This window comes from Carassius gibelio, chromosome B23 (assembly GCF_023724105.1).
Source record: "Carassius gibelio isolate Cgi1373 ecotype wild population from Czech Republic chromosome B23, carGib1.2-hapl.c, whole genome shotgun sequence".
NCBI lineage: Eukaryota > Metazoa > Chordata > Actinopteri > Cypriniformes > Cyprinidae > Carassius > Carassius gibelio.
This window is the reverse complement of record NC_068418.1, coordinates 632,866-656,614: the sequence shown is the minus strand read 5'-3', so window position 1 is coordinate 656,614 and position 23,749 is coordinate 632,866. Positions and strand designations below refer to the sequence as shown.

Genomic DNA, 23,749 nt, shown 5'->3' with positions numbered 1-23,749 from the left:
ACAGACGAGGTGGTGCATCGAATCAGGTGTGTTTGTTTAAAGAGAGTCATCTAAAACTGGCGTTGGGAAGCACCGGCCCATGAGCTTGGCAGTTTCCAGGCAAGTAACGGAAGGCACCCGTCCTTCCTTTCCTGGAGCGGGGGCGGAGGGCTAACCGTTGGTGAGGATGGTAGAGATGCAAATCAGACCTCTGGCTGACCGCCTGGGCCTTCATACTTACCTGGCAGGGGAGACACCATGATCAAGAAGGCGGTTCACCCAGGGCGAGGCTTGTCCATTGCACTCCGGCCATGCTGACCCCTGCGAATTCCCCAAATGCGGGAATCTCGACTGCATAATTTATGGTAGTGGGGGACTGCGTTCGCGCTCTCCCCTGAAATTGTTGGTGAAACAAAGCAGAAGAGGTTTTTACAGTTTTTTATTTATTTCCATTTCAGAATGGGGAGTTCTGTCACATGCGAGATACGTGTTGTGCGCCTGTGAAACAAAGTCACTTACGCTCTTGAAAAATCAGACCCTGGTGGGTAGTTTAGTTCGAACATAGCGCAGACCTTACTTTGAAAGTAGATTGGACTGACTGCAGCCTAGCTGTATCTGTCTCCATGTTGTTTGTTTGTCCTTTTTTTCGATTCGTATTAATTTTGTTGTCGCTTACAGCGCCACCTAGTGGCCTGTCGCCGCGCCCTTTTTCACCTGGCCTCGGACTGAGCCCCTGCACATGTGTGCCGATTTGGGTGAAGGGATCTCACTCCTTCCCGGAGTTATAGCCATTCGAGCCACCTCGGACACGCCACCTTAGCACGTTTTGAGGTCCCCTCGCCAAGGTGAATGGAAATTTCCTCTTTTTTTGGATGATTATTGACAGTCAGACTCCAGAGAAGCTTTCTGTGCTGATTTGGGTGGGACTGGGCCAAATACCTGGCGCTAGATTGCAAAAGAAGGTTTTCGACAAAATCCAAAATACCCGAAAATTTCGTCAGAGCGACGAGCCAATCTGAGACCTGCGTCTCGTTCGGCTCGAGCCAAGGATTCCGATGACATAAGGCACGTGGCTCTGCGACCAACCGTTTGGGAGTTACGAGCGATGCCGTACTTTCCGTCGCTGCAGTTCCACCGTCAGGCCGATCGGGACAAGGCCCGGTGACGTTGCAGACAGGGGAGGGTACTACGATCCCGCAGTGTTTCGGGTGTTTTCATCTTTGTTTGATTGTCTTTTTACATTACATTTTCCCTATTTTTCAGCTTACGGCGCCACCTACTGGCCTGTCGCCACGCCCCTTTTCACCTGGCCTCGGACTGAGCCCCTGCACAGGTGTGCCGATTTGGGTGAAGGGATCTCACTCCTTCCCGGAGTTATAGCCATTCGAGCCACCTCGGACACGCCACCTTAGCACGTTTTGAGGTCCCCTCGCCAAGGTGAATGGAAATTTCCTCTTTTTTTGGATGATTATTGACAGTCAGACTCCAGAGAAGCTTTCTGTGCTGATTTGGGTGGGACTGGGCCAAATACCTGGCGCTAGGTTGCAAAAGAAGGTTTTCGACAAAATCCAAAATACCCGAAAATTTCGTCAGAGCGACGAGCCAATCTGAGACCTGCGTCTCGTTCGGCTCGAGCCAAGGATTCCGATGACATAAGGCACGTGGCTCTGCGACCAACCGTTTGGGAGTTACGAGCGATGCCGTACTTTCCGTCGCTGCAGTTCCACCGTCAGGCCGATCGGGACAAGGCCCGGTGACGTTGCAGACAGGGGAGGGTACTACGATCCCGCAGTGTTTCGGGTGTTTTCATCTTTGTTTGATTGTCTTTTTACATTACATTTTCCCTATTTTTCAGCTTACGGCGCCACCTACTGGCCTGTCGCCACGCCCCTTTTCACCTGGCCTCGGACTGAGCCCCTGCACAGGTGTGCCGATTTGGGTGAAGGGATCTCACTCCTTCCCGGAGTTATAGCCATTCGAGCCACCTCGGACACGCCACCTTAGCACGTTTTGAGGTCCCCTCGCCAAGGTGAATGGAAATTTCCTCTTTTTTTGGATGATTATTGACAGTCAGACTCCAGAGAAGCTTTCTGTGCTGATTTGGGTGGGACTGGGCCAAATACCTGGCGCTAGGTTGCAAAAGAAGGTTTTCGACAAAATCCAAAATACCCGAAAATTTCGTCAGAGCGACGAGCCAATCTGAGACCTGCGTCTCGTTCGGCTCGAGCCAAGGATTCCGATGACATAAGGCACGTGGCTCTGCGACCAACCGTTTGGGAGTTACGAGCGATGCCGTACTTTCCGTCAGGCCGATCGGGACGAGGCCCGGTGACGTTGTAGACAGGGGAGGCTACCACCATCCCCCAGCGTTTTTAGGTCTCCCAAAACTTACCAAAGCCGAGATGGGCATCGCCGTGTCCGGCTTCCTCCCTGCTGCGTCTTAGCAGCATCGCTTCTCGGCCTTTTGGCTAAGATCAAGTGTAGTATCTGTTCTTATCAGTTTAATATCTGATACGTCCCCCATCCGGGGACTACATATTAAATGGATTTTTAGATCACGGAGCTGGAGCCGGGGCTTGCTCCATCCACTCCATGCATCGGCCTGGTATTGCAGTGTCTCCAGGAACGGTGTGCTTTCCCTTTTTGGGGATTGCCATTTATTGTGTCGAATAGCAGAACAAGGAATGAGAGCTGCCATTGCAGATGCTGTGGTTTATTGCAAACTTTTTTCCTGATGTGTCCTCCTGGGGTCTTGGACTCTTCCACTAACGATGCACCCACCTGAGGTCTTGAAGTCTTTCACAGACGAGGTGGTGCATCGAATCAGGTGTGTTTGTTTAAAGAGAGTCATCTAAAACTGGCGTTGGGAAGCACCGGCCCATGAGCTTGGCAGTTTCCAGGCAAGTAACGGAAGGCACCCGTCCTTCCTTTCCTGGAGCGGGGGCGGAGGGCTAACCGTTGGTGAGGATGGTAGAGATGCAAATCAGACCTCTGGCTGACCGCCTGGGCCTTCATACTTACCTGGCAGGGGAGACACCATGATCAAGAAGGCGGTTCACCCAGGGCGAGGCTTGTCCATTGCACTCCGGCCATGCTGACCCCTGCGAATTCCCCAAATGCGGGAATCTCGACTGCATAATTTATGGTAGTGGGGGACTGCGTTCGCGCTCTCCCCTGAAATTGTTGGTGAAACAAAGCAGAAGAGGTTTTTACAGTTTTTTATTTATTTCCATTTCAGAATGGGGAGTTCTGTCACATGCGAGATACGTGTTGTGCGCCTGTGAAACAAAGTCACTTACGCTCTTGAAAAATCAGACCCTGGTGGGTAGTTTAGTTCGAACATAGCGCAGACCTTACTTTGAAAGTAGATTGGACTGACTGCAGCCTAGCTGTATCTGTCTCCATGTTGTTTGTTTGTCCTTTTTTTCGATTCGTATTAATTTTGTTGTCGCTTACAGCGCCACCTAGTGGCCTGTCGCCGCGCCCTTTTTCACCTGGCCTCGGACTGAGCCCCTGCACATGTGTGCCGATTTGGGTGAAGGGATCTCACTCCTTCCCGGAGTTATAGCCATTCGAGCCACCTCGGACACGCCACCTTAGCACGTTTTGAGGTCCCCTCGCCAAGGTGAATGGAAATTTCCTCTTTTTTTGGATGATTATTGACAGTCAGACTCCAGAGAAGCTTTCTGTGCTGATTTGGGTGGGACTGGGCCAAATACCTGGCGCTAGATTGCAAAAGAAGGTTTTCGACAAAATCCAAAATACCCGAAAATTTCGTCAGAGCGACGAGCCAATCTGAGACCTGCGTCTCGTTCGGCTCGAGCCAAGGATTCCGATGACATAAGGCACGTGGCTCTGCGACCAACCGTTTGGGAGTTACGAGCGATGCCGTACTTTCCGTCGCTGCAGTTCCACCGTCAGGCCGATCGGGACAAGGCCCGGTGACGTTGCAGACAGGGGAGGGTACTACGATCCCGCAGTGTTTCGGGTGTTTTCATCTTTGTTTGATTGTCTTTTTACATTACATTTTCCCTATTTTTCAGCTTACGGCGCCACCTACTGGCCTGTCGCCACGCCCCTTTTCACCTGGCCTCGGACTGAGCCCCTGCACAGGTGTGCCGATTTGGGTGAAGGGATCTCACTCCTTCCCGGAGTTATAGCCATTCGAGCCACCTCGGACACGCCACCTTAGCACGTTTTGAGGTCCCCTCGCCAAGGTGAATGGAAATTTCCTCTTTTTTTGGATGATTATTGACAGTCAGACTCCAGAGAAGCTTTCTGTGCTGATTTGGGTGGGACTGGGCCAAATACCTGGCGCTAGGTTGCAAAAGAAGGTTTTCGACAAAATCCAAAATACCCGAAAATTTCGTCAGAGCGACGAGCCAATCTGAGACCTGCGTCTCGTTCGGCTCGAGCCAAGGATTCCGATGACATAAGGCACGTGGCTCTGCGACCAACCGTTTGGGAGTTACGAGCGATGCCGTACTTTCCGTCGCTGCAGTTCCACCGTCAGGCCGATCGGGACAAGGCCCGGTGACGTTGCAGACAGGGGAGGGTACTACGATCCCGCAGTGTTTCGGGTGTTTTCATCTTTGTTTGATTGTCTTTTTACATTACATTTTCCCTATTTTTCAGCTTACGGCGCCACCTACTGGCCTGTCGCCACGCCCCTTTTCACCTGGCCTCGGACTGAGCCCCTGCACAGGTGTGCCGATTTGGGTGAAGGGATCTCACTCCTTCCCGGAGTTATAGCCATTCGAGCCACCTCGGACACGCCACCTTAGCACGTTTTGAGGTCCCCTCGCCAAGGTGAATGGAAATTTCCTCTTTTTTTGGATGATTATTGACAGTCAGACTCCAGAGAAGCTTTCTGTGCTGATTTGGGTGGGACTGGGCCAAATACCTGGCGCTAGGTTGCAAAAGAAGGTTTTCGACAAAATCCAAAATACCCGAAAATTTCGTCAGAGCGACGAGCCAATCTGAGACCTGCGTCTCGTTCGGCTCGAGCCAAGGATTCCGATGACATAAGGCACGTGGCTCTGCGACCAACCGTTTGGGAGTTACGAGCGATGCCGTACTTTCCGTCAGGCCGATCGGGACGAGGCCCGGTGACGTTGTAGACAGGGGAGGCTACCACCATCCCCCAGCGTTTTTAGGTCTCCCAAAACTTACCAAAGCCGAGATGGGCATCGCCGTGTCCGGCTTCCTCCCTGCTGCGTCTTAGCAGCATCGCTTCTCGGCCTTTTGGCTAAGATCAAGTGTAGTATCTGTTCTTATCAGTTTAATATCTGATACGTCCCCCATCCGGGGACTACATATTAAATGGATTTTTAGATCACGGAGCTGGAGCCGGGGCTTGCTCCATCCACTCCATGCATCGGCCTGGTATTGCAGTGTCTCCAGGAACGGTGTGCTTTCCCTTTTTGGGGATTGCCATTTATTGTGTCGAATAGCAGAACAAGGAATGAGAGCTGCCATTGCAGATGCTGTGGTTTATTGCAAACTTTTTTCCTGATGTGTCCTCCTGGGGTCTTGGACTCTTCCACTAACGATGCACCCACCTGAGGTCTTGAAGTCTTTCACAGACGAGGTGGTGCATCGAATCAGGTGTGTTTGTTTAAAGAGAGTCATCTAAAACTGGCGTTGGGAAGCACCGGCCCATGAGCTTGGCAGTTTCCAGGCAAGTAACGGAAGGCACCCGTCCTTCCTTTCCTGGAGCGGGGGCGGAGGGCTAACCGTTGGTGAGGATGGTAGAGATGCAAATCAGACCTCTGGCTGACCGCCTGGGCCTTCATACTTACCTGGCAGGGGAGACACCATGATCAAGAAGGCGGTTCACCCAGGGCGAGGCTTGTCCATTGCACTCCGGCCATGCTGACCCCTGCGAATTCCCCAAATGCGGGAATCTCGACTGCATAATTTATGGTAGTGGGGGACTGCGTTCGCGCTCTCCCCTGAAATTGTTGGTGAAACAAAGCAGAAGAGGTTTTTACAGTTTTTTATTTATTTCCATTTCAGAATGGGGAGTTCTGTCACATGCGAGATACGTGTTGTGCGCCTGTGAAACAAAGTCACTTACGCTCTTGAAAAATCAGACCCTGGTGGGTAGTTTAGTTCGAACATAGCGCAGACCTTACTTTGAAAGTAGATTGGACTGACTGCAGCCTAGCTGTATCTGTCTCCATGTTGTTTGTTTGTCCTTTTTTTCGATTCGTATTAATTTTGTTGTCGCTTACAGCGCCACCTAGTGGCCTGTCGCCGCGCCCTTTTTCACCTGGCCTCGGACTGAGCCCCTGCACATGTGTGCCGATTTGGGTGAAGAGATCTCACTCCTTCCCGGAGTTATAGCCATTCGAGCCACCTCGGACACGCCACCTTAGCACGTTTTGAGGTCCCCTCGCCAAGGTGAATGGAAATTTCCTCTTTTTTTGGATGATTATTGACAGTCAGACTCCAGAGAAGCTTTCTGTGCTGATTTGGGTGGGACTGGGCCAAATACCTGGCGCTAGATTGCAAAAGAAGGTTTTCGACAAAATCCAAAATACCCGAAAATTTCGTCAGAGCGACGAGCCAATCTGAGACCTGCGTCTCGTTCGGCTCGAGCCAAGGATTCCGATGACATAAGGCACGTGGCTCTGCGACCAACCGTTTGGGAGTTACGAGCGATGCCGTACTTTCCGTCGCTGCAGTTCCACCGTCAGGCCGATCGGGACAAGGCCCGGTGACGTTGCAGACAGGGGAGGGTACTACGATCCCGCAGTGTTTCGGGTGTTTTCATCTTTGTTTGATTGTCTTTTTACATTACATTTTCCCTATTTTTCAGCTTACGGCGCCACCTACTGGCCTGTCGCCACGCCCCTTTTCACCTGGCCTCGGACTGAGCCCCTGCACAGGTGTGCCGATTTGGGTGAAGGGATCTCACTCCTTCCCGGAGTTATAGCCATTCGAGCCACCTCGGACACGCCACCTTAGCACGTTTTGAGGTCCCCTCGCCAAGGTGAATGGAAATTTCCTCTTTTTTTGGATGATTATTGACAGTCAGACTCCAGAGAAGCTTTCTGTGCTGATTTGGGTGGGACTGGGCCAAATACCTGGCGCTAGGTTGCAAAAGAAGGTTTTCGACAAAATCCAAAATACCCGAAAATTTCGTCAGAGCGACGAGCCAATCTGAGACCTGCGTCTCGTTCGGCTCGAGCCAAGGATTCCGATGACATAAGGCACGTGGCTCTGCGACCAACCGTTTGGGAGTTACGAGCGATGCCGTACTTTCCGTCGCTGCAGTTCCACCGTCAGGCCGATCGGGACAAGGCCCGGTGACGTTGCAGACAGGGGAGGGTACTACGATCCCGCAGTGTTTCGGGTGTTTTCATCTTTGTTTGATTGTCTTTTTACATTACATTTTCCCTATTTTTCAGCTTACGGCGCCACCTACTGGCCTGTCGCCACGCCCCTTTTCACCTGGCCTCGGACTGAGCCCCTGCACAGGTGTGCCGATTTGGGTGAAGGGATCTCACTCCTTCCCGGAGTTATAGCCATTCGAGCCACCTCGGACACGCCACCTTAGCACGTTTTGAGGTCCCCTCGCCAAGGTGAATGGAAATTTCCTCTTTTTTTGGATGATTATTGACAGTCAGACTCCAGAGAAGCTTTCTGTGCTGATTTGGGTGGGACTGGGCCAAATACCTGGCGCTAGGTTGCAAAAGAAGGTTTTCGACAAAATCCAAAATACCCGAAAATTTCGTCAGAGCGACGAGCCAATCTGAGACCTGCGTCTCGTTCGGCTCGAGCCAAGGATTCCGATGACATAAGGCACGTGGCTCTGCGACCAACCGTTTGGGAGTTACGAGCGATGCCGTACTTTCCGTCAGGCCGATCGGGACGAGGCCCGGTGACGTTGTAGACAGGGGAGGCTACCACCATCCCCCAGCGTTTTTAGGTCTCCCAAAACTTACCAAAGCCGAGATGGGCATCGCCGTGTCCGGCTTCCTCCCTGCTGCGTCTTAGCAGCATCGCTTCTCGGCCTTTTGGCTAAGATCAAGTGTAGTATCTGTTCTTATCAGTTTAATATCTGATACGTCCCCCATCCGGGGACTACATATTAAATGGATTTTTAGATCACGGAGCTGGAGCCGGGGCTTGCTCCATCCACTCCATGCATCGGCCTGGTATTGCAGTGTCTCCAGGAACGGTGTGCTTTCCCTTTTTGGGGATTGCCATTTATTGTGTCGAATAGCAGAACAAGGAATGAGAGCTGCCATTGCAGATGCTGTGGTTTATTGCAAACTTTTTTCCTGATGTGTCCTCCTGGGGTCTTGGACTCTTCCACTAACGATGCACCCACCTGAGGTCTTGAAGTCTTTCACAGACGAGGTGGTGCATCGAATCAGGTGTGTTTGTTTAAAGAGAGTCATCTAAAACTGGCGTTGGGAAGCACCGGCCCATGAGCTTGGCAGTTTCCAGGCAAGTAACGGAAGGCACCCGTCCTTCCTTTCCTGGAGCGGGGGCGGAGGGCTAACCGTTGGTGAGGATGGTAGAGATGCAAATCAGACCTCTGGCTGACCGCCTGGGCCTTCATACTTACCTGGCAGGGGAGACACCATGATCAAGAAGGCGGTTCACCCAGGGCGAGGCTTGTCCATTGCACTCCGGCCATGCTGACCCCTGCGAATTCCCCAAATGCGGGAATCTCGACTGCATAATTTATGGTAGTGGGGGACTGCGTTCGCGCTCTCCCCTGAAATTGTTGGTGAAACAAAGCAGAAGAGGTTTTTACAGTTTTTTATTTATTTCCATTTCAGAATGGGGAGTTCTGTCACATGCGAGATACGTGTTGTGCGCCTGTGAAACAAAGTCACTTACGCTCTTGAAAAATCAGACCCTGGTGGGTAGTTTAGTTCGAACATAGCGCAGACCTTACTTTGAAAGTAGATTGGACTGACTGCAGCCTAGCTGTATCTGTCTCCATGTTGTTTGTTTGTCCTTTTTTTCGATTCGTATTAATTTTGTTGTCGCTTACAGCGCCACCTAGTGGCCTGTCGCCGCGCCCTTTTTCACCTGGCCTCGGACTGAGCCCCTGCACATGTGTGCCGATTTGGGTGAAGGGATCTCACTCCTTCCCGGAGTTATAGCCATTCGAGCCACCTCGGACACGCCACCTTAGCACGTTTTGAGGTCCCCTCGCCAAGGTGAATGGAAATTTCCTCTTTTTTTGGATGATTATTGACAGTCAGACTCCAGAGAAGCTTTCTGTGCTGATTTGGGTGGGACTGGGCCAAATACCTGGCGCTAGATTGCAAAAGAAGGTTTTCGACAAAATCCAAAATACCCGAAAATTTCGTCAGAGCGACGAGCCAATCTGAGACCTGCGTCTCGTTCGGCTCGAGCCAAGGATTCCGATGACATAAGGCACGTGGCTCTGCGACCAACCGTTTGGGAGTTACGAGCGATGCCGTACTTTCCGTCGCTGCAGTTCCACCGTCAGGCCGATCGGGACAAGGCCCGGTGACGTTGCAGACAGGGGAGGGTACTACGATCCCGCAGTGTTTCGGGTGTTTTCATCTTTGTTTGATTGTCTTTTTACATTACATTTTCCCTATTTTTCAGCTTACGGCGCCACCTACTGGCCTGTCGCCACGCCCCTTTTCACCTGGCCTCGGACTGAGCCCCTGCACAGGTGTGCCGATTTGGGTGAAGGGATCTCACTCCTTCCCGGAGTTATAGCCATTCGAGCCACCTCGGACACGCCACCTTAGCACGTTTTGAGGTCCCCTCGCCAAGGTGAATGGAAATTTCCTCTTTTTTTGGATGATTATTGACAGTCAGACTCCAGAGAAGCTTTCTGTGCTGATTTGGGTGGGACTGGGCCAAATACCTGGCGCTAGGTTGCAAAAGAAGGTTTTCGACAAAATCCAAAATACCCGAAAATTTCGTCAGAGCGACGAGCCAATCTGAGACCTGCGTCTCGTTCGGCTCGAGCCAAGGATTCCGATGACATAAGGCACGTGGCTCTGCGACCAACCGTTTGGGAGTTACGAGCGATGCCGTACTTTCCGTCGCTGCAGTTCCACCGTCAGGCCGATCGGGACAAGGCCCGGTGACGTTGCAGACAGGGGAGGGTACTACGATCCCGCAGTGTTTCGGGTGTTTTCATCTTTGTTTGATTGTCTTTTTACATTACATTTTCCCTATTTTTCAGCTTACGGCGCCACCTACTGGCCTGTCGCCACGCCCCTTTTCGAGCCACCTCGGACACGCCACCTTAGCACGTTTTGAGGTCCCCTCGCCAAGGTGAATGGAAATTTCCTCTTTTTTTGGATGATTATTGACAGTCAGACTCCAGAGAAGCTTTCTGTGCTGATTTGGGTGGGACTGGGCCAAATACCTGGCGCTAGGTTGCAAAAGAAGGTTTTCGACAAAATCCAAAATACCCGAAAATTTCGTCAGAGCGACGAGCCAATCTGAGACCTGCGTCTCGTTCGGCTCGAGCCAAGGATTCCGATGACATAAGGCACGTGGCTCTGCGACCAACCGTTTGGGAGTTACGAGCGATGCCGTACTTTCCGTCAGGCCGATCGGGACGAGGCCCGGTGACGTTGTAGACAGGGGAGGCTACCACCATCCCCCAGCGTTTTTAGGTCTCCCAAAACTTACCAAAGCCGAGATGGGCATCGCCGTGTCCGGCTTCCTCCCTGCTGCGTCTTAGCAGCATCGCTTCTCGGCCTTTTGGCTAAGATCAAGTGTAGTATCTGTTCTTATCAGTTTAATATCTGATACGTCCCCCATCCGGGGACTACATATTAAATGGATTTTTAGATCACGGAGCTGGAGCCGGGGCTTGCTCCATCCACTCCATGCATCGGCCTGGTATTGCAGTGTCTCCAGGAACGGTGTGCTTTCCCTTTTTGGGGATTGCCATTTATTGTGTCGAATAGCAGAACAAGGAATGAGAGCTGCCATTGCAGATGCTGTGGTTTATTGCAAACTTTTTTCCTGATGTGTCCTCCTGGGGTCTTGGACTCTTCCACTAACGATGCACCCACCTGAGGTCTTGAAGTCTTTCACAGACGAGGTGGTGCATCGAATCAGGTGTGTTTGTTTAAAGAGAGTCATCTAAAACTGGCGTTGGGAAGCACCGGCCCATGAGCTTGGCAGTTTCCAGGCAAGTAACGGAAGGCACCCGTCCTTCCTTTCCTGGAGCGGGGGCGGAGGGCTAACCGTTGGTGAGGATGGTAGAGATGCAAATCAGACCTCTGGCTGACCGCCTGGGCCTTCATACTTACCTGGCAGGGGAGACACCATGATCAAGAAGGCGGTTCACCCAGGGCGAGGCTTGTCCATTGCACTCCGGCCATGCTGACCCCTGCGAATTCCCCAAATGCGGGAATCTCGACTGCATAATTTATGGTAGTGGGGGACTGCGTTCGCGCTCTCCCCTGAAATTGTTGGTGAAACAAAGCAGAAGAGGTTTTTACAGTTTTTTATTTATTTCCATTTCAGAATGGGGAGTTCTGTCACATGCGAGATACGTGTTGTGCGCCTGTGAAACAAAGTCACTTACGCTCTTGAAAAATCAGACCCTGGTGGGTAGTTTAGTTCGAACATAGCGCAGACCTTACTTTGAAAGTAGATTGGACTGACTGCAGCCTAGCTGTATCTGTCTCCATGTTGTTTGTTTGTCCTTTTTTTCGATTCGTATTAATTTTGTTGTCGCTTACAGCGCCACCTAGTGGCCTGTCGCCGCGCCCTTTTTCACCTGGCCTCGGACTGAGCCCCTGCACATGTGTGCCGATTTGGGTGAAGGGATCTCACTCCTTCCCGGAGTTATAGCCATTCGAGCCACCTCGGACACGCCACCTTAGCACGTTTTGAGGTCCCCTCGCCAAGGTGAATGGAAATTTCCTCTTTTTTTGGATGATTATTGACAGTCAGACTCCAGAGAAGCTTTCTGTGCTGATTTGGGTGGGACTGGGCCAAATACCTGGCGCTAGATTGCAAAAGAAGGTTTTCGACAAAATCCAAAATACCCGAAAATTTCGTCAGAGCGACGAGCCAATCTGAGACCTGCGTCTCGTTCGGCTCGAGCCAAGGATTCCGATGACATAAGGCACGTGGCTCTGCGACCAACCGTTTGGGAGTTACGAGCGATGCCGTACTTTCCGTCGCTGCAGTTCCACCGTCAGGCCGATCGGGACAAGGCCCGGTGACGTTGCAGACAGGGGAGGGTACTACGATCCCGCAGTGTTTCGGGTGTTTTCATCTTTGTTTGATTGTCTTTTTACATTACATTTTCCCTATTTTTCAGCTTACGGCGCCACCTACTGGCCTGTCGCCACGCCCCTTTTCACCTGGCCTCGGACTGAGCCCCTGCACAGGTGTGCCGATTTGGGTGAAGGGATCTCACTCCTTCCCGGAGTTATAGCCATTCGAGCCACCTCGGACACGCCACCTTAGCACGTTTTGAGGTCCCCTCGCCAAGGTGAATGGAAATTTCCTCTTTTTTTGGATGATTATTGACAGTCAGACTCCAGAGAAGCTTTCTGTGCTGATTTGGGTGGGACTGGGCCAAATACCTGGCGCTAGGTTGCAAAAGAAGGTTTTCGACAAAATCCAAAATACCCGAAAATTTCGTCAGAGCGACGAGCCAATCTGAGACCTGCGTCTCGTTCGGCTCGAGCCAAGGATTCCGATGACATAAGGCACGTGGCTCTGCGACCAACCGTTTGGGAGTTACGAGCGATGCCGTACTTTCCGTCGCTGCAGTTCCACCGTCAGGCCGATCGGGACAAGGCCCGGTGACGTTGCAGACAGGGGAGGGTACTACGATCCCGCAGTGTTTCGGGTGTTTTCATCTTTGTTTGATTGTCTTTTTACATTACATTTTCCCTATTTTTCAGCTTACGGCGCCACCTACTGGCCTGTCGCCACGCCCCTTTTCACCTGGCCTCGGACTGAGCCCCTGCACAGGTGTGCCGATTTGGGTGAAGGGATCTCACTCCTTCCCGGAGTTATAGCCATTCGAGCCACCTCGGACACGCCACCTTAGCACGTTTTGAGGTCCCCTCGCCAAGGTGAATGGAAATTTCCTCTTTTTTTGGATGATTATTGACAGTCAGACTCCAGAGAAGCTTTCTGTGCTGATTTGGGTGGGACTGGGCCAAATACCTGGCGCTAGGTTGCAAAAGAAGGTTTTCGACAAAATCCAAAATACCCGAAAATTTCGTCAGAGCGACGAGCCAATCTGAGACCTGCGTCTCGTTCGGCTCGAGCCAAGGATTCCGATGACATAAGGCACGTGGCTCTGCGACCAACCGTTTGGGAGTTACGAGCGATGCCGTACTTTCCGTCAGGCCGATCGGGACGAGGCCCGGTGACGTTGTAGACAGGGGAGGCTACCACCATCCCCCAGCGTTTTTAGGTCTCCCAAAACTTACCAAAGCCGAGATGGGCATCGCCGTGTCCGGCTTCCTCCCTGCTGCGTCTTAGCAGCATCGCTTCTCGGCCTTTTGGCTAAGATCAAGTGTAGTATCTGTTCTTATCAGTTTAATATCTGATACGTCCCCCATCCGGGGACTACATATTAAATGGATTTTTAGATCACGGAGCTGGAGCCGGGGCTTGCTCCATCCACTCCATGCATCGGCCTGGTATTGCAGTGTCTCCAGGAACGGTGTGCTTTCCCTTTTTGGGGATTGCCATTTATTGTGTCGAATAGCAGAACAAGGAATGAGAGCTGCCATTGCAGATGCTGTGGTTTATTGCAAACTTTTTTCCTGATGTGTCCTCCTGGGGTCTTGGACTCTTCCACTAACGATGCACCCACCTGAGGTCTTGAAGTCTTTCACAGACGAGGTGGTGCATCGAATCAGGTGTGTTTGTTTAAAGAGAGTCATCTAAAACTGGCGTTGGGAAGCACCGGCCCATGAGCTTGGCAGTTTCCAGGCAAGTAACGGAAGGCACCCGTCCTTCCTTTCCTGGAGCGGGGGCGGAGGGCTAACCGTTGGTGAGGATGGTAGAGATGCAAATCAGACCTCTGGCTGACCGCCTGGGCCTTCATACTTACCTGGCAGGGGAGACACCATGATCAAGAAGGCGGTTCACCCAGGGCGAGGCTTGTCCATTGCACTCCGGCCATGCTGACCCCTGCGAATTCCCCAAATGCGGGAATCTCGACTGCATAATTTATGGTAGTGGGGGACTGCGTTCGCGCTCTCCCCTGAAATTGTTGGTGAAACAAAGCAGAAGAGGTTTTTACAGTTTTTTATTTATTTCCATTTCAGAATGGGGAGTTCTGTCACATGCGAGATACGTGTTGTGCGCCTGTGAAACAAAGTCACTTACGCTCTTGAAAAATCAGACCCTGGTGGGTAGTTTAGTTCGAACATAGCGCAGACCTTACTTTGAAAGTAGATTGGACTGACTGCAGCCTAGCTGTATCTGTCTCCATGTTGTTTGTTTGTCCTTTTTTTCGATTCGTATTAATTTTGTTGTCGCTTACAGCGCCACCTAGTGGCCTGTCGCCGCGCCCTTTTTCACCTGGCCTCGGACTGAGCCCCTGCACATGTGTGCCGATTTGGGTGAAGGGATCTCACTCCTTCCCGGAGTTATAGCCATTCGAGCCACCTCGGACACGCCACCTTAGCACGTTTTGAGGTCCCCTCGCCAAGGTGAATGGAAATTTCCTCTTTTTTTGGATGATTATTGACAGTCAGACTCCAGAGAAGCTTTCTGTGCTGATTTGGGTGGGACTGGGCCAAATACCTGGCGCTAGATTGCAAAAGAAGGTTTTCGACAAAATCCAAAATACCCGAAAATTTCGTCAGAGCGACGAGCCAATCTGAGACCTGCGTCTCGTTCGGCTCGAGCCAAGGATTCCGATGACATAAGGCACGTGGCTCTGCGACCAACCGTTTGGGAGTTACGAGCGATGCCGTACTTTCCGTCGCTGCAGTTCCACCGTCAGGCCGATCGGGACAAGGCCCGGTGACGTTGCAGACAGGGGAGGGTACTACGATCCCGCAGTGTTTCGGGTGTTTTCATCTTTGTTTGATTGTCTTTTTACATTACATTTTCCCTATTTTTCAGCTTACGGCGCCACCTACTGGCCTGTCGCCACGCCCCTTTTCACCTGGCCTCGGACTGAGCCCCTGCACAGGTGTGCCGATTTGGGTGAAGGGATCTCACTCCTTCCCGGAGTTATAGCCATTCGAGCCACCTCGGACACGCCACCTTAGCACGTTTTGAGGTCCCCTCGCCAAGGTGAATGGAAATTTCCTCTTTTTTTGGATGATTATTGACAGTCAGACTCCAGAGAAGCTTTCTGTGCTGATTTGGGTGGGACTGGGCCAAATACCTGGCGCTAGGTTGCAAAAGAAGGTTTTCGACAAAATCCAAAATACCCGAAAATTTCGTCAGAGCGACGAGCCAATCTGAGACCTGCGTCTCGTTCGGCTCGAGCCAAGGATTCCGATGACATAAGGCACGTGGCTCTGCGACCAACCGTTTGGGAGTTACGAGCGATGCCGTACTTTCCGTCGCTGCAGTTCCACCGTCAGGCCGATCGGGACAAGGCCCGGTGACGTTGCAGACAGGGGAGGGTACTACGATCCCGCAGTGTTTCGGGTGTTTTCATCTTTGTTTGATTGTCTTTTTACATTACATTTTCCCTATTTTTCAGCTTACGGCGCCACCTACTGGCCTGTCGCCACGCCCCTTTTCACCTGGCCTCGGACTGAGCCCCTGCACAGGTGTGCCGATTTGGGTGAAGGGATCTCACTCCTTCCCGGAGTTATAGCCATTCGAGCCACCTCGGACACGCCACCTTAGCACGTTTTGAGGTCCCCTCGCCAAGGTGAATGGAAATTTCCTCTTTTTTTGGATGATTATTGACAGTCAGACTCCAGAGAAGCTTTCTGTGCTGATTTGGGTGGGACTGGGCCAAATACCTGGCGCTAGGTTGCAAAAGAAGGTTTTCGACAAAATCCAAAATACCCGAAAATTTCGTCAGAGCGACGAGCCAATCTGAGACCTGCGTCTCGTTCGGCTCGAGCCAAGGATTCCGATGACATAAGGCACGTGGCTCTGCGACCAACCGTTTGGGAGTTACGAGCGATGCCGTACTTTCCGTCAGGCCGATCGGGACGAGGCCCGGTGACGTTGTAGACAGGGGAGGCTACCACCATCCCCCAGCGTTTTTAGGTCTCCCAAAACTTACCAAAGCCGAGATGGGCATCGCCGTGTCCGGCTTCCTCCCTGCTGCGTCTTAGCAGCATCGCTTCTCGGCCTTTTGGCTAAGATCAAGTGTAGTATCTGTTCTTATCAGTTTAATATCTGATACGTCCCCCATCCGGGGACTACATATTAAATGGATTTTTAGATCACGGAGCTGGAGCCGGGGCTTGCTCCATCCACTCCATGCATCGGCCTGGTATTGCAGTGTCTCCAGGAACGGTGTGCTTTCCCTTTTTGGGGATTGCCATTTATTGTGTCGAATAGCAGAACAAGGAATGAGAGCTGCCATTGCAGATGCTGTGGTTTATTGCAAACTTTTTTCCTGATGTGTCCTCCTGGGGTCTTGGACTCTTCCACTAACGATGCACCCACCTGAGGTCTTGAAGTCTTTCACAGACGAGGTGGTGCATCGAATCAGGTGTGTTTGTTTAAAGAGAGTCATCTAAAACTGGCGTTGGGAAGCACCGGCCCATGAGCTTGGCAGTTTCCAGGCAAGTAACGGAAGGCACCCGTCCTTCCTTTCCTGGAGCGGGGGCGGAGGGCTAACCGTTGGTGAGGATGGTAGAGATGCAAATCAGACCTCTGGCTGACCGCCTGGGCCTTCATACTTACCTGGCAGGGGAGACACCATGATCAAGAAGGCGGTTCACCCAGGGCGAGGCTTGTCCATTGCACTCCGGCCATGCTGACCCCTGCGAATTCCCCAAATGCGGGAATCTCGACTGCATAATTTATGGTAGTGGGGGACTGCGTTCGCGCTCTCCCCTGAAATTGTTGGTGAAACAAAGCAGAAGAGGTTTTTACAGTTTTTTATTTATTTCCATTTCAGAATGGGGAGTTCTGTCACATGCGAGATACGTGTTGTGCGCCTGTGAAACAAAGTCACTTACGCTCTTGAAAAATCAGACCCTGGTGGGTAGTTTAGTTCGAACATAGCGCAGACCTTACTTTGAAAGTAGATTGGACTGACTGCAGCCTAGCTGTATCTGTCTCCATGTTGTTTGTTTGTCCTTTTTTTCGATTCGTATTAATTTTGTTGTCGCTTACAGCGCCACCTAGTGGCCTGTCGCCGCGCCCTTTTTCACCTGGCCTCGGACTGAGCCCCTGCACATGTGTGCCGATTTGGGTGAAGAGATCTCACTCCTTCCCGGAGTTATAGCCATTCGAGCCACCTCGGACACGCCACCTTAGCACGTTTTGAGGTCCCCTCGCCAAGGTGAATGGAAATTTCCTCTTTTTTTGGATGATTATTGACAGTCAGACTCCAGAGAAGCTTTCTGTGCTGATTTGGGTGGGACTGGGCCAAATACCTGGCGCTAGATTGCAAAAGAAGGTTTTCGACAAAATCCAAAATACCCGAAAATTTCGTCAGAGCGACGAGCCAATCTGAGACCTGCGTCTCGTTCGGCTCGAGCCAAGGATTCCGATGACATAAGGCACGTGGCTCTGCGACCAACCGTTTGGGAGTTACGAGCGATGCCGTACTTTCCGTCGCTGCAGTTCCACCGTCAGGCCGATCGGGACAAGGCCCGGTGACGTTGCAGACAGGGGAGGGTACTACGATCCCGCAGTGTTTCGGGTGTTTTCATCTTTGTTTGATTGTCTTTTTACATTACATTTTCCCTATTTTTCAGCTTACGGCGCCACCTACTGGCCTGTCGCCACGCCCCTTTTCACCTGGCCTCGGACTGAGCCCCTGCACAGGTGTGCCGATTTGGGTGAAGGGATCTCACTCCTTCCCGGAGTTATAGCCATTCGAGCCACCTCGGACACGCCACCTTAGCACGTTTTGAGGTCCCCTCGCCAAGGTGAATGGAAATTTCCTCTTTTTTTGGATGATTATTGACAGTCAGACTCCAGAGAAGCTTTCTGTGCTGATTTGGGTGGGACTGGGCCAAATACCTGGCGCTAGGTTGCAAAAGAAGGTTTTCGACAAAATCCAAAATACCCGAAAATTTCGTCAGAGCGACGAGCCAATCTGAGACCTGCGTCTCGTTCGGCTCGAGCCAAGGATTCCGATGACATAAGGCACGTGGCTCTGCGACCAACCGTTTGGGAGTTACGAGCGATGCCGTACTTTCCGTCGCTGCAGTTCCACCGTCAGGCCGATCGGGACAAGGCCCGGTGACGTTGCAGACAGGGGAGGGTACTACGATCCCGCAGTGTTTCGGGTGTTTTCATCTTTGTTTGATTGTCTTTTTACATTACATTTTCCCTATTTTTCAGCTTACGGCGCCACCTACTGGCCTGTCGCCACGCCCCTTTTCACCTGGCCTCGGACTGAGCCCCTGCACAGGTGTGCCGATTTGGGTGAAGGGATCTCACTCCTTCCCGGAGTTATAGCCATTCGAGCCACCTCGGACACGCCACCTTAGCACGTTTTGAGGTCCCCTCGCCAAGGTGAATGGAAATTTCCTCTTTTTTTGGATGATTATTGACAGTCAGACTCCAGAGAAGCTTTCTGTGCTGATTTGGGTGGGACTGGGCCAAATACCTGGCGCTAGGTTGCAAAAGAAGGTTTTCGACAAAATCCAAAATACCCGAAAATTTCGTCAGAGCGACGAGCCAATCTGAGACCTGCGTCTCGTTCGGCTCGAGCCAAGGATTCCGATGACATAAGGCACGTGGCTCTGCGACCAACCGTTTGGGAGTTACGAGCGATGCCGTACTTTCCGTCAGGCCGATCGGGACGAGGCCCGGTGACGTTGTAGACAGGGGAGGCTACCACCATCCCCCAGCGTTTTTAGGTCTCCCAAAACTTACCAAAGCCGAGATGGGCATCGCCGTGTCCGGCTTCCTCCCTGCTGCGTCTTAGCAGCATCGCTTCTCGGCCTTTTGGCTAAGATCAAGTGTAGTATCTGTTCTTATCAGTTTAATATCTGATACGTCCCCCATCCGGGGACTACATATTAAATGGATTTTTAGATCACGGAGCTGGAGCCGGGGCTTGCTCCATCCACTCCATGCATCGGCCTGGTATTGCAGTGTCTCCAGGAACGGTGTGCTTTCCCTTTTTGGGGATTGCCATTTATTGTGTCGAATAGCAGAACAAGGAATGAGAGCTGCCATTGCAGATGCTGTGGTTTATTGCAAACTTTTTTCCTGATGTGTCCTCCTGGGGTCTTGGACTCTTCCACTAACGATGCACCCACCTGAGGTCTTGAAGTCTTTCACAGACGAGGTGGTGCATCGAATCAGGTGTGTTTGTTTAAAGAGAGTCATCTAAAACTGGCGTTGGGAAGCACCGGCCCATGAGCTTGGCAGTTTCCAGGCAAGTAACGGAAGGCACCCGTCCTTCCTTTCCTGGAGCGGGGGCGGAGGGCTAACCGTTGGTGAGGATGGTAGAGATGCAAATCAGACCTCTGGCTGACCGCCTGGGCCTTCATACTTACCTGGCAGGGGAGACACCATGATCAAGAAGGCGGTTCACCCAGGGCGAGGCTTGTCCATTGCACTCCGGCCATGCTGACCCCTGCGAATTCCCCAAATGCGGGAATCTCGACTGCATAATTTATGGTAGTGGGGGACTGCGTTCGCGCTCTCCCCTGAAATTGTTGGTGAAACAAAGCAGAAGAGGTTTTTACAGTTTTTTATTTATTTCCATTTCAGAATGGGGAGTTCTGTCACATGCGAGATACGTGTTGTGCGCCTGTGAAACAAAGTCACTTACGCTCTTGAAAAATCAGACCCTGGTGGGTAGTTTAGTTCGAACATAGCGCAGACCTTACTTTGAAAGTAGATTGGACTGACTGCAGCCTAGCTGTATCTGTCTCCATGTTGTTTGTTTGTCCTTTTTTTCGATTCGTATTAATTTTGTTGTCGCTTACAGCGCCACCTAGTGGCCTGTCGCCGCGCCCTTTTTCACCTGGCCTCGGACTGAGCCCCTGCACATGTGTGCCGATTTGGGTGAAGGGATCTCACTCCTTCCCGGAGTTATAGCCATTCGAGCCACCTCGGACACGCCACCTTAGCACGTTTTGAGGTCCCCTCGCCAAGGTGAATGGAAATTTCCTCTTTTTTTGGATGATTATTGACAGTCAGACTCCAGAGAAGCTTTCTGTGCTGATTTGGGTGGGACTGGGCCAAATACCTGGCGCTAGATTGCAAAAGAAGGTTTTCGACAAAATCCAAAATACCCGAAAATTTCGTCAGAGCGACGAGCCAATCTGAGACCTGCGTCTCGTTCGGCTCGAGCCAAGGATTCCGATGACATAAGGCACGTGGCTCTGCGACCAACCGTTTGGGAGTTACGAGCGATGCCGTACTTTCCGTCGCTGCAGTTCCACCGTCAGGCCGATCGGGACAAGGCCCGGTGACGTTGCAGACAGGGGAGGGTACTACGATCCCGCAGTGTTTCGGGTGTTTTCATCTTTGTTTGATTGTCTTTTTACATTACATTTTCCCTATTTTTCAGCTTACGGCGCCACCTACTGGCCTGTCGCCACGCCCCTTTTCACCTGGCCTCGGACTGAGCCCCTGCACAGGTGTGCCGATTTGGGTGAAGGGATCTCACTCCTTCCCGGAGTTATAGCCATTCGAGCCACCTCGGACACGCCACCTTAGCACGTTTTGAGGTCCCCTCGCCAAGGTGAATGGAAATTTCCTCTTTTTTTGGATGATTATTGACAGTCAGACTCCAGAGAAGCTTTCTGTGCTGATTTGGGTGGGACTGGGCCAAATACCTGGCGCTAGGTTGCAAAAGAAGGTTTTCGACAAAATCCAAAATACCCGAAAATTTCGTCAGAGCGACGAGCCAATCTGAGACCTGCGTCTCGTTCGGCTCGAGCCAAGGATTCCGATGACATAAGGCACGTGGCTCTGCGACCAACCGTTTGGGAGTTACGAGCGATGCCGTACTTTCCGTCGCTGCAGTTCCACCGTCAGGCCGATCGGGACAAGGCCCGGTGACGTTGCAGACAGGGGAGGGTACTACGATCCCGCAGTGTTTCGGGTGTTTTCATCTTTGTTTGATTGTCTTTTTACATTACATTTTCCCTATTTTTCAGCTTACGGCGCCACCTACTGGCCTGTCGCCACGCCCCTTTTCACCTGGCCTCGGACTGAGCCCCTGCACAGGTGTGCCGATTTGGGTGAAGGGATCTCACTCCTTCCCGGAGTTATAGCCATTCGAGCCACCTCGGACACGCCACCTTAGCACGTTTTGAGGTCCCCTCGCCAAGGTGAATGGAAATTTCCTCTTTTTTTGGATGATTATTGACAGTCAGACTCCAGAGAAGCTTTCTGTGCTGATTTGGGTGGGACTGGGCCAAATACCTGGCGCTAGGTTGCAAAAGAAGGTTTTCGACAAAATCCAAAATACCCGAAAATTTCGTCAGAGCGACGAGCCAATCTGAGACCTGCGTCTCGTTCGGCTCGAGCCAAGGATTCCGATGACATAAGGCACGTGGCTCTGCGACCAACCGTTTGGGAGTTACGAGCGATGCCGTACTTTCCGTCAGGCCGATCGGGACGAGGCCCGGTGACGTTGTAGACAGGGGAGGCTACCACCATCCCCCAGCGTTTTTAGGTCTCCCAAAACTTACCAAAGCCGAGATGGGCATCGCCGTGTCCGGCTTCCTCCCTGCTGCGTCTTAGCAGCATCGCTTCTCGGCCTTTTGGCTAAGATCAAGTGTAGTATCTGTTCTTATCAGTTTAATATCTGATACGTCCCCCATCCGGGGACTACATATTAAATGGATTTTTAGATCACGGAGCTGGAGCCGGGGCTTGCTCCATCCACTCCATGCATCGGCCTGGTATTGCAGTGTCTCCAGGAACGGTGTGCTTTCCCTTTTTGGGGATTGCCATTTATTGTGTCGAATAGCAGAACAAGGAATGAGAGCTGCCATTGCAGATGCTGTGGTTTATTGCAAACTTTTTTCCTGATGTGTCCTCCTGGGGTCTTGGACTCTTCCACTAACGATGCACCCACCTGAGGTCTTGAAGTCTTTCACAGACGAGGTGGTGCATCGAATCAGGTGTGTTTGTTTAAAGAGAGTCATCTAAAACTGGCGTTGGGAAGCACCGGCCCATGAGCTTGGCAGTTTCCAGGCAAGTAACGGAAGGCACCCGTCCTTCCTTTCCTGGAGCGGGGGCGGAGGGCTAACCGTTGGTGAGGATGGTAGAGATGCAAATCAGACCTCTGGCTGACCGCCTGGGCCTTCATACTTACCTGGCAGGGGAGACACCATGATCAAGAAGGCGGTTCACCCAGGGCGAGGCTTGTCCATTGCACTCCGGCCATGCTGACCCCTGCGAATTCCCCAAATGCGGGAATCTCGACTGCATAATTTATGGTAGTGGGGGACTGCGTTCGCGCTCTCCCCTGAAATTGTTGGTGAAACAAAGCAGAAGAGGTTTTTACAGTTTTTTATTTATTTCCATTTCAGAATGGGGAGTTCTGTCACATGCGAGATACGTGTTGTGCGCCTGTGAAACAAAGTCACTTACGCTCTTGAAAAATCAGACCCTGGTGGGTAGTTTAGTTCGAACATAGCGCAGACCTTACTTTGAAAGTAGATTGGACTGACTGCAGCCTAGCTGTATCTGTCTCCATGTTGTTTGTTTGTCCTTTTTTTCGATTCGTATTAATTTTGTTGTCGCTTACAGCGCCACCTAGTGGCCTGTCGCCGCGCCCTTTTTCACCTGGCCTCGGACTGAGCCCCTGCACATGTGTGCCGATTTGGGTGAAGGGATCTCACTCCTTCCCGGAGTTATAGCCATTCGAGCCACCTCGGACACGCCACCTTAGCACGTTTTGAGGTCCCCTCGCCAAGGTGAATGGAAATTTCCTCTTTTTTTGGATGATTATTGACAGTCAGACTCCAGAGAAGCTTTCTGTGCTGATTTGGGTGGGACTGGGCCAAATACCTGGCGCTAGATTGCAAAAGAAGGTTTTCGACAAAATCCAAAATACCCGAAAATTTCGTCAGAGCGACGAGCCAATCTGAGACCTGCGTCTCGTTCGGCTCGAGCCAAGGATTCCGATGACATAAGGCACGTGGCTCTGCGACCAACCGTTTGGGAGTTACGAGCGATGCCGTACTTTCCGTCGCTGCAGTTCCACCGTCAGGCCGATCGGGACAAGGCCCGGTGACGTTGCAGACAGGGGAGGGTACTACGATCCCGCAGTGTTTCGGGTGTTTTCATCTTTGTTTGATTGTCTTTTTACATTACATTTTCCCTATTTTTCAGCTTACGGCGCCACCTACTGGCCTGTCGCCACGCCCCTTTTCACCTGGCCTCGGACTGAGCCCCTGCACAGGTGTGCCGATTTGGGTGAAGGGATCTCACTCCTTCCCGGAGTTATAGCCATTCGAGCCACCTCGGACACACCACCTTAGCACGTTTTGAGGTCCCCTCGCCAAGGTGAATGGAAATTTCCTCTTTTTTTGGATGATTATTGACAGTCAGACTCCAGAGAAGCTTTCTGTGCTGATTTGGGTGGGACTGGGCCAAATACCTGGCGCTAGGTTGCAAAAGAAGGTTTTCGACAAAATCCAAAATACCCGAAAATTTCGTCAGAGCGACGAGCCAATCTGAG

General features: G+C 51.8%; 1 long non-coding RNA gene and 17 other non-coding genes across 18 annotated transcripts in view; 17 read left to right on the top strand and 1 right to left on the bottom strand.

Annotated features, from left to right (window-relative positions):
- The window catches only part of LOC128011370 (uncharacterized), a 214,116-nt gene that overhangs the window by 110,313 nt on the left and 80,054 nt on the right, over positions 1-23,749 (bottom strand). The gene's annotated exons all lie outside the window — the stretch shown is intronic.
- Positions 213-376, top strand: LOC128012237 (U1 spliceosomal RNA). The gene has a single exon (XR_008182755.1). It is a non-coding gene; the product is annotated as a U1 spliceosomal RNA (small nuclear RNA).
- On the top strand, positions 2,428-2,618 carry LOC128012474 (U2 spliceosomal RNA). The gene has a single exon (XR_008182998.1). It is a non-coding gene; the product is annotated as a U2 spliceosomal RNA (small nuclear RNA).
- LOC128012236 (U1 spliceosomal RNA) lies at positions 2,993-3,156 on the top strand. Its single transcript, XR_008182754.1, has one exon. It is a non-coding gene; the product is annotated as a U1 spliceosomal RNA (small nuclear RNA).
- On the top strand, positions 5,208-5,398 carry LOC128012473 (U2 spliceosomal RNA). The gene has a single exon (XR_008182997.1). It is a non-coding gene; the product is annotated as a U2 spliceosomal RNA (small nuclear RNA).
- On the top strand, positions 5,773-5,936 carry LOC128012235 (U1 spliceosomal RNA). The gene has a single exon (XR_008182753.1). It is a non-coding gene; the product is annotated as a U1 spliceosomal RNA (small nuclear RNA).
- LOC128012472 (U2 spliceosomal RNA) lies at positions 7,988-8,178 on the top strand. The gene has a single exon (XR_008182996.1). It is a non-coding gene; the product is annotated as a U2 spliceosomal RNA (small nuclear RNA).
- Positions 8,553-8,716, top strand: LOC128012234 (U1 spliceosomal RNA). Its single transcript, XR_008182752.1, has one exon. It is a non-coding gene; the product is annotated as a U1 spliceosomal RNA (small nuclear RNA).
- Positions 10,686-10,876, top strand: LOC128012471 (U2 spliceosomal RNA). The gene has a single exon (XR_008182995.1). It is a non-coding gene; the product is annotated as a U2 spliceosomal RNA (small nuclear RNA).
- On the top strand, positions 11,251-11,414 carry LOC128012233 (U1 spliceosomal RNA). The gene has a single exon (XR_008182751.1). It is a non-coding gene; the product is annotated as a U1 spliceosomal RNA (small nuclear RNA).
- On the top strand, positions 13,466-13,656 carry LOC128012470 (U2 spliceosomal RNA). The gene has a single exon (XR_008182994.1). It is a non-coding gene; the product is annotated as a U2 spliceosomal RNA (small nuclear RNA).
- On the top strand, positions 14,031-14,194 carry LOC128012232 (U1 spliceosomal RNA). The gene has a single exon (XR_008182749.1). It is a non-coding gene; the product is annotated as a U1 spliceosomal RNA (small nuclear RNA).
- Positions 16,246-16,436, top strand: LOC128012469 (U2 spliceosomal RNA). The gene has a single exon (XR_008182992.1). It is a non-coding gene; the product is annotated as a U2 spliceosomal RNA (small nuclear RNA).
- On the top strand, positions 16,811-16,974 carry LOC128012231 (U1 spliceosomal RNA). Its single transcript, XR_008182748.1, has one exon. It is a non-coding gene; the product is annotated as a U1 spliceosomal RNA (small nuclear RNA).
- On the top strand, positions 19,026-19,216 carry LOC128012468 (U2 spliceosomal RNA). Its single transcript, XR_008182991.1, has one exon. It is a non-coding gene; the product is annotated as a U2 spliceosomal RNA (small nuclear RNA).
- Positions 19,591-19,754, top strand: LOC128012230 (U1 spliceosomal RNA). Its single transcript, XR_008182747.1, has one exon. It is a non-coding gene; the product is annotated as a U1 spliceosomal RNA (small nuclear RNA).
- LOC128012467 (U2 spliceosomal RNA) lies at positions 21,806-21,996 on the top strand. Its single transcript, XR_008182990.1, has one exon. It is a non-coding gene; the product is annotated as a U2 spliceosomal RNA (small nuclear RNA).
- LOC128012229 (U1 spliceosomal RNA) lies at positions 22,371-22,534 on the top strand. The gene has a single exon (XR_008182746.1). It is a non-coding gene; the product is annotated as a U1 spliceosomal RNA (small nuclear RNA).